General features: G+C 35.7%; 2 pseudogenes; one reads left to right on the forward strand and one right to left on the reverse strand.

The window, feature by feature from the left end:
- Window positions 1-612: 612 nt before the first annotated feature.
- Window positions 613-2,630, reverse strand: LOC124892838 (annotated as a pseudogene).
- A 271-nt stretch (window positions 2,631-2,901) lies between these two features.
- On the forward strand, window positions 2,902-4,001 carry LOC124892824 (annotated as a pseudogene).
- The last annotated feature ends 4,573 nt before the right edge of the window (window positions 4,002-8,574 follow it).

The raw sequence follows: 8,574 nt of genomic DNA on the forward strand, positions 1-8,574 counted from the left end.
ATTATGAAAGTTTGCTGGGTAGCTGACCCTCTTAGTCCGTTCTTGCCTGATTGGGAGCCTAACTAATCTTTATGTTTTATGCTTTTAAAATAAGATTTCCTCCGCTTAATGGATAACCATTTGTTACCAATGGAGAATTTCCTATCATCTTAAATTTAGGTGATTGGATTTACACCAATCGAAACCATAAACTTCATACATAATAGAGGGATATGATAGAGTTTTTTTTAATAATGAATGGAGTTCGTTTTTCCATCCTATCCAATTCACTGGTACTGATCATTGATACTGTAAAATTCATTTTCTTTCTTTTGTGCTAGCTTATGATCTAAACGAGTCGCACATACACCCTAGTACATGTTTCTCGACGCTGAGGGCACCCCCTAAGAGTAGGGGATTTCGTGACATTTCTGATTGGCTATCTTGTATTTCTAATAAGTTGTTTAATAGTTGGCATACTGAATCGTATACATAATATGATGGGTTGGTTTAGATTGATCCTAACCGAATGATGATGAATTACTTCTATTTAATAGAATATTTAATTTAATAGAATATTCAATTCCAAGATAAAATTGCAAATCTGTGATTTGCACAAAATCCATGTTATTTTTATTGAACCGCTACAAGATCAACAATCCTATAAGCTTGTGCTTATGTTGCTGATGTAAAAACATCTCTTTCCATATCTTCGGATACAACCCAGAAGGGTTTGCCCGTTCGTTGTACATAAACCCCTGTGAGGGTTTCACGCAGTTCTTTCGCTTCTACGACACATTCGATTACTTGTGCCCTATAAAAACCACTAGCAGGTTAGTGCATCATTACCCTAATGATATAACAAAATAAAAGCTTCTCCTATCTCGCATGATAAAGAAAAGAGAAAAGAAAGATAAAGAATAGAAAAAAGATAGAATTGAACAACCGTACAAGCATCTTTTGTGCATACGGCTATAAAAGAAAATTGACCACCCTCCTTTCTATTGAAGAAAGAGAAAAATAGAATCTATCAGACTCCAATTGGTAAATAATCAAATTGCCATCCTTCCTTTCGGAGGAGTTAAAAAATACTATAATGGCTCCGTTGCTTTATATGTTTCTTTTTTCTTTTTTTTGTCTATGATTCAGCAATCCCAAAGTTTTTTTTTAATCCGATCAAATAAGGAAAAAATATTATTTTTTTCGTACTCTTTCATAACATAAATATTGTTAAGAACTCTACGGTATGAAATCAAAAAATTTTGTGACGCTGAACCGAACTCCCAATGGATAAGAGAAAATTGGAAATACCCCTTATCTCATACTACTCTCTTGATACAGAATCTAATGTTTTGAAAAAAAAAACAATACAAAAATTTCTCATATCGAATTCGAAGTGCCATGCTATTAATACTTAGTATTCATATGGCGAAGGGATATTCTTCTTTTTTCTCTCAAATAAAAACATCATTGGCGCCAAGCTTGAGGGAATGCTAGACGTTTGGTAATTTCTCCTCCGACCACGATAAAAGATCCCATTGAAGCGGCTAATCCCATGCATACTGTATTGACATTTGGTCGCACAAATTGCATAGTATCATAAATAGCCACCCCAGGTATTACCCAACCCCCAGGAGAGTTTATAAACAAATATAGCTCTTTGGTCTCATCCTCGATACTGAGATATACCATAAGACGAATAAGTTGATTCGAAATCTCACTATAATTACCTTAGCGTAAAAAAATTAATCTTTCTCGATAAAGTCAGTTGATTAGGGTAAAATTGTATTCCTTAGGAACCGTACATGCACCTTTTGATGTATACGGTTCAAGAAAATTATGAATCAATGTATTGATTCCAGTCCTCTTTCTTTTTTTCTAGAAAGGTTCTTTCTTACTTCTAACGAAAGGGATTTTCTTCGATTTTTCAATAAAGAGGATTTTTGACTCCTTTTTTATATTTCTATTTTCGATTTTCTAGTATAAAATTAGAAGTTATAAGAAAGGGTCATCAAACTTATCGAATTAACTTCTCATTGATGTATTCTTTCATCAAGATTTAATCCAAACCACGATGGTATTTTCTTGTTCCTGAATGGGTCTGTTTCATCTTTTTAGGTTTATGCTCTACTCCAGGTAAAGATCCGCTCGATTTGGATTTATACATATAGGACAAATGCTCACATTACCATTTCTTTTTGTATTTCTTTTTTTTTTCAATTCATTTTATACAAGTATTTATTAGAGTTGAGATAACTTTTATTGACAATTAGGATCTCTTTACAAATTACAAAGAAAAAATATGAATAGCAATCATAGATATCTTACTAATCCAATTGGGTTTTTTCTGAACAGAGCCTAGATACTTCCTTTTTTTAGTCTAACCAAGACAACCATAAATTATTCTAATTGATAATAGTAATATGAATCCCATAAAAAATTGATTTATTGCACTTCACCCTCAAAATTTTTGATGATTCAATTTATCATTTTATTGTTCTTGGGCGAAACGGGGGATATCTCGATCGGGGGAGAGAATGGGGAAATACCATATGACCCAATATATCTGACAAATCACACTATACGTCAACCCAAAGTAGATTTGCCTCTCTAGGACCTCGGAAGGGAACTTTTGAAACACCAATAGACATTAAATGAAAGAAAGAACTAAATACTATATTTCACTTTGAGGTGGAAACGTAACAATTTTTTACTGTCTTAAGAATATTCATACTGGTTCTTATCGTATTTATTTTATCCATAGATTCTAATAATTGATAAAGAAAGACAGAATGAATAAACTCCAATTATTACGAATAGGTCTTTATAATGATAAATAAGTATGGACTCATTCGCTCATAGAAAATGAGATCAACCCCCCTATTGCATATTGGTACTTATCGAGTATAGAATAAATCTTCTTCTCTTTGTTCCTACGAACAAAATTTTTCCATTATTACCACCAGAATAGAACACCCTTGATTCGGAAATAATCGACTGAACTAGAGTAGTCCATAGGATAGTCATATTATAGTCTTTTCCAATGCAATAAAGTTACGTAGTGTCCATTTATCTTTGATATAAGGGGTATTTCCATGGGTTTGCCTTGGTATCATATTCATACCGTTGTATAGAATGATCCCAGTCGGTTGCTTTCTGTTCATATAATGCATATAGCTCTAGTTGCTGGTTGGGCCGGTTCGATGGCTCTATATGAATTAGCGATTTTTTATCCTTCTGATCCTATTCTTGATCCAATGTGGAGACAGGGTATGTTCTTTATACCCTTCATGACTCATTTATGAATAACCAATTCATGGGGCAGTTGGAGTATCACAGGGGAGACTATAACGAATTCGGGTATTTGGAGTTATGAAGGTGTAGCGGGAGCACATATTGTGTTTTCTGGCTTATGCTTTTTGGCAGCTATCTGGCATTGGGTATATTGGGATCTAGAAATATTTTGTGATGAATGTACAGGCAAACCCTCTTTGGAATTGACAAAGATCTTTGGAATCCATTTATTTCTCTCAGGGGTAGCTTGCTTTGGTTTTGGTGCATTTCATGTAACAGGCTTTTATGGTCCCAGAATATGGGTGTCCGATCCTTATGGACTAATGGGAAAAGTACAACCTGTAAATCCAGCGTGGGGCGTAGAAGGTTTTGATCTTTTTGTTCTAGGAGAAATAGCCTCTCATCATATTGCAATAGGAACATTGGGCATATTAGCGGGCCTATTCCATCTTAGTGTCCGTCCACCACGTCTATACAAAGGATTACATATGGGAAATATTGAAACCATCCTTTCCAGTAGTATTGCTGTTGTCTTTTTTGCAGCTTTTGTTGTTGCTAGAACTATGTGGTATGGTTCGATAACTACCTTGATAGAATTATTTGGGCCCACTCATTATCAATGCTATTAGGGGTACTTTCAGCAAGAAATATATCGAAGAGTTAGTGCTGGGCTAGCAGAAAATCAAAGTTTATCGGAAGCCTGTTCAAGAGGCCCATTATCAAAATAAAGATAAAGACAACTGTGCCAACTTGATATTTTGGTATTATCGCCACAAAGAAGAGCTTTCAGATTTTCCAGACAAGATGGGATTAGAACTTAATAACTTTAAAACATTCTATTCCATATCTGTTACAACTAGTATTTGGGTGTTTTTGCTTGAGCTGCACGAGAGGAAAGTCTCATATAGGGTTCTCAGGGGGGGAGTTCCACCTATCTCAATAAAGTATATGATTAGTTCAAATAACGTCTCAAGATTCAAGCAATTGCGGATGATATAACTAGTAAATACGTTCCCCCCCCCCCCCCCCGCCAATATATTTTATTGTTTAGGGGGGATTACGCTTACTTGTTTTTTAGTACAAGTAGCTACTGGGTTTGCTATGACTTTTTACTACCGGTCGACCGTTACTGAGAGTTTTGCTTCTGTTCAATAAATAATGACTGAATCCAACTTTGGTTGGTTAATCCGATCAGTTCATTGATGGTCGGAAAGTATGATGGTCCTAACGATGATCCTGCATGTATTTTGTGTGTATCTCAACGGTGTATTTAAAAAACCTCGTGAATTGACTTGGGTTACAGGTGTGGTTCTGGCCGTATTAACTACATCTTTTGGCGTAACTGGTTATTCCTTACCTCTAGTCCAAATTGGTTATTAGGCAGTGAAAATAGTAACAGGTGCCCCTGAGGGAAGTGAGGAAAAATGATACTGACAAAGGGAAAGTTAAAGGAGTTGACTTCCCTGGTCCTGTTCGTAAAGTTTATTACCAGCAACATACTCGGGTCCAAGAGGCCCTAGAACCCGAGAATCTCTATGATCCAGGTAGCCCTACTACCTCGGATATGGAACCTCCCCCCCCTCCCCACTTTATTCAAACTTTAAAACATTACAAGAGAAGAGCTTAGGCAGGAGGAAATATTTCTTGTCTAGGAAATTTTTTTGATTTCTTCTCTAGTATTACAACAAGTCTTATATAGACAAGAGAGAGATAGTACAGTACTTCTAATGCATAAAAATGTAAGGCTAAGATTATTTCTTAGTGTTGAAGTGCTTAGCTTTTAAAAAGCTGATTGATTGCTTTGTCCTTTCGCTTTTGATTGATTGATTGCGTTGTCCTTTTCCTTTTTGGAAAGCATCTGGTCCTACGGATTCCAGTTAGGAATAGTAAAATGCCCTTTCAAAAAGTAATTCCGGTTCTTTGAACCTCTACTTCTTCGAAGGGTCATTTCCCTATTCTTAATTGGGGTCCAAATAGGCCATAGCTATCCCTTTAGGATTTAGCATATCACCATTGTTATTGCTACTTCCTATGGAGGAAGCTTCTTCTAGAAGTTGTAACACTTCTTCTTCATTGATTTCTTGGTTGTCCATATTTTGTAAAGCCTTCTTTAGTTTTTCTTTTAATGCCTTCTTATTTTGTGAAGCACTGGTTGAGGACACTGTCGTTTTCTCTTTGTTTGGAGTTTTTGGAGCTACTGGCTTGGGAGTCCAGCCTTTGACCTTTATCTCTTTGGATAAATATTTTATTCTGTCTTGCTCTCCTTTAGCGAAGTTCCAAGAAATAATGTAGGAGACTCATTTTTTGATGAAGAATTTGCACATCTGAATATGTTCTGGGAGGGTTACACACCCTTCTTTTGAACAGAAATTAGTGAATTAGTTTAAGAACTATTGGGGAAGGATTTCTTTAATCCCTCCAAAATATATCCACCATGCATAGAACCATCTAGGAATAATGGCATCTACCATAGCTGGACAATATTTAATAAACCAGGTGTGTCCTGGTCTGACATATAAAAAATTGAACCATGACGACTTATAGTCGTACCAATTGTAGGTTTAGGGCCTATGGGGCATGGATAGTGCAATTGGTGTATGCAGGTGATCTGCGAACCAGTTGAAAGGAGTTAATACTCTTTTAATGGTGAATCTAGAATAATCAATATATTCCGGATTTCGCTCATTCATAGAATGCTCGACCTCAATAGAATCAGTGTCTACAAGGATGGCTTCATAATATCTTCTTGTTTTGAGTGGGTTCTCAGTATCCACAAAATTTTATCATTGTAGACCGGCTTGATTAGTTGATCTAATGGATATCCTTCATATTCCTTATCTAAAGCAATAATTGGCATTACTTGAGTGGTAATGAATTTGAATTCTTCCTTGATGGGAGGAGTTGGTATTGGTTTAACCACTGTGGGGTCTACAGCTTGTGCGAAGGTTTCAGGACCCTTCATAGCGTAACTCTTTTTGGACTGAATAGATAAACTCGATGATTGCCCTTTATAAAAAGGCTTATTAGTCTTTAAATCTACCAATTTAGACGGCATTGGTAGAGGGATCTTTGGAAATTCTGCCAAAGCTGCATATTTGTTTTGGAATGGTGATTGAAGTTCTGATTTTAGTGCAGGCCTCTGAGGGACTGATGGTCTTAAGGGATTTGTTGAAGCTGATGGGAGATCAAATGGTCTAGCCATCTTGGTTTGTTCTGGTTTGCTGCCTACTGGGATTTTCCCCAGTGTGGTAGGCCTCATTTTGGCCCTGTAAGAATTCTCTTGTTAGAAAATCGGGAAGGGAATTATTTTCTCCTTTGATAAATTTAATTTGAAAATCAAAGCTAGATAGGAGAGCTTGCCATCTAGCAAATATTTGTTTCAAAACCAAATTTTTAACATCCTTTTCTAAAATCTCTTTAGCAGATTTGCAATCTACTCTTAGTAAAAAATTTTTATTAATAAGATCATCTTGAAATTTGGTGATACATAGCACTAAAGATCATCTTGAAATTTGGTGATACATAGCACTATAGATAAAACTTCCTTTTTAACTGTACTGTAATTCTTTTGAGCGGAATTCCATATTCCAGACGTAAATCTGACTAAATGTTCAGAAGAACTAGTATTTTCCTTTTGTTTCAATATACCTCCATAACCAATATCCGAAGCATCAGTTTCAACAATCATAAAGGCTTCAGGATTAGGAATTCCTAGGCAGGGAAGGTTCTTGACTAATTCCTTTATTTTAATGACAACATTAGTTTGATCAGAACTCCAAGGGACTGGGGTCTTTTTAAGTCTTTTGTAAAGAGGTTCGCAGACCTGTCTAATGTTAGGGATAAAGTCTGCTACATAGTTAAGACTTCCTAAGAATCTTTGAAGTTGGGTTTTATCATTAATTTCATTAGGGAATTTAGAGGAGAACTCTATGGCCCTACAGATAGGTTTATAACTACCTTGATAAAGATCATGCCCTAAGAATCTTATGGAGGTCTAAAAGAGCTTTATTTTCTTAGTACTTATGACTAAACCATTAAACTTAACAATCTTAAAGAAGGTGTTAAGATGTTTTAAATGGGAATCAATATTTTCTGAGAAAATTAGCACATCATCAATATAAACAATCGACATATGATTATAAGGATTGAAGATCTTGTTCATGATGTTTTGAAATTCTGAGGGAGCATTTTTAAGACCGAAAGGTAAAACATTCCATTCATAATTCCCAAAAGGGACATTGAAGGCCGTCTTGTATTTATCCTTTTTAGCTATTTGAATCTGCCAGAATCCTGACTTCATATCAAACTTACTGTAAAGGTTGGCTTTGAAAGTTCTTTTCAAAAGATCCCTTTTGTTAGGGATTGGATGCCCGATCCATTTTAGGACCGCATTTAAAGGCTTGTAATTTATTACGAGCCTGGGAGTTCCTCACTCCTTTTCGGAACTATTATTGACATAGAAGGCAGAGCAACTCCAAGGAGAATTCGAGGTTCTGATGATACCATTTTTTAGCAAATGGTTAATTTGTCTTTGCAGATTTCCATCATTTCCTGGTTCATTTGGATGAGTCTGGCCTTAGTAGGCATGGCCTGTTCGTTGAAACCAGTAATGTAAGGAAGTTCTAATAAATGTCATTTTCTTTCCCAAAAGGCATTAGGAAATTTGGAACAAATTTCTTCCTCCAAAGTCTTTTGGAGATTGATAATTTTGTTTACCATCTCTGGGATTTTTAAAAGTTGTTTGATTTTCTTTATTTGAATTTCTTGTTTAAGAAAACCAATATGTGAAGAAAGTCTGTTGATTCTAAAATAAGTCCTTTCTTTAATAAGGGCGCCTTCTTCTTGAGAGAGGGGCCGTAATAAAGGGAAGAACAGATTTTGATTTAAAATCGTTTTGTGAATTCCATCAAAATCACTAGTGTAAGGTCCAATTTGATTAATAAAAGGTATTCCTAGAATGATATCTTCTGTGATACCTTCAGTGATGATGAAATCATTAACAAGACAAATGCCATTGTTACATATATGGGCTTTGGAAAGCTTGTAATCGATTTGCATCTTTTCTCTGATGGCAGAGTAGAGACGAGAGGTGCTTTTTTGTAGATATTTAGTGGGTATAAGACCCTTGACGATACAATTGCTATTGGCGCCTGTATCAAAGAGGGCGACTCTATTAAGAACAAAATCTTTGTGTACTATAATTTTTACGGCGATATGTTCGCTATAAGCTTTAATGGCTGTGATGGCAGCATTCGAGGTAGAGGGAGAATCGAAGCCTGGGAAGGAGTTGGGTTCCTTAAG

Source organism: Capsicum annuum, unplaced genomic scaffold (genome assembly GCF_002878395.1).
Source record: "Capsicum annuum cultivar UCD-10X-F1 unplaced genomic scaffold, UCD10Xv1.1 ctg5104, whole genome shotgun sequence".
NCBI lineage: Eukaryota > Viridiplantae > Streptophyta > Magnoliopsida > Solanales > Solanaceae > Capsicum > Capsicum annuum.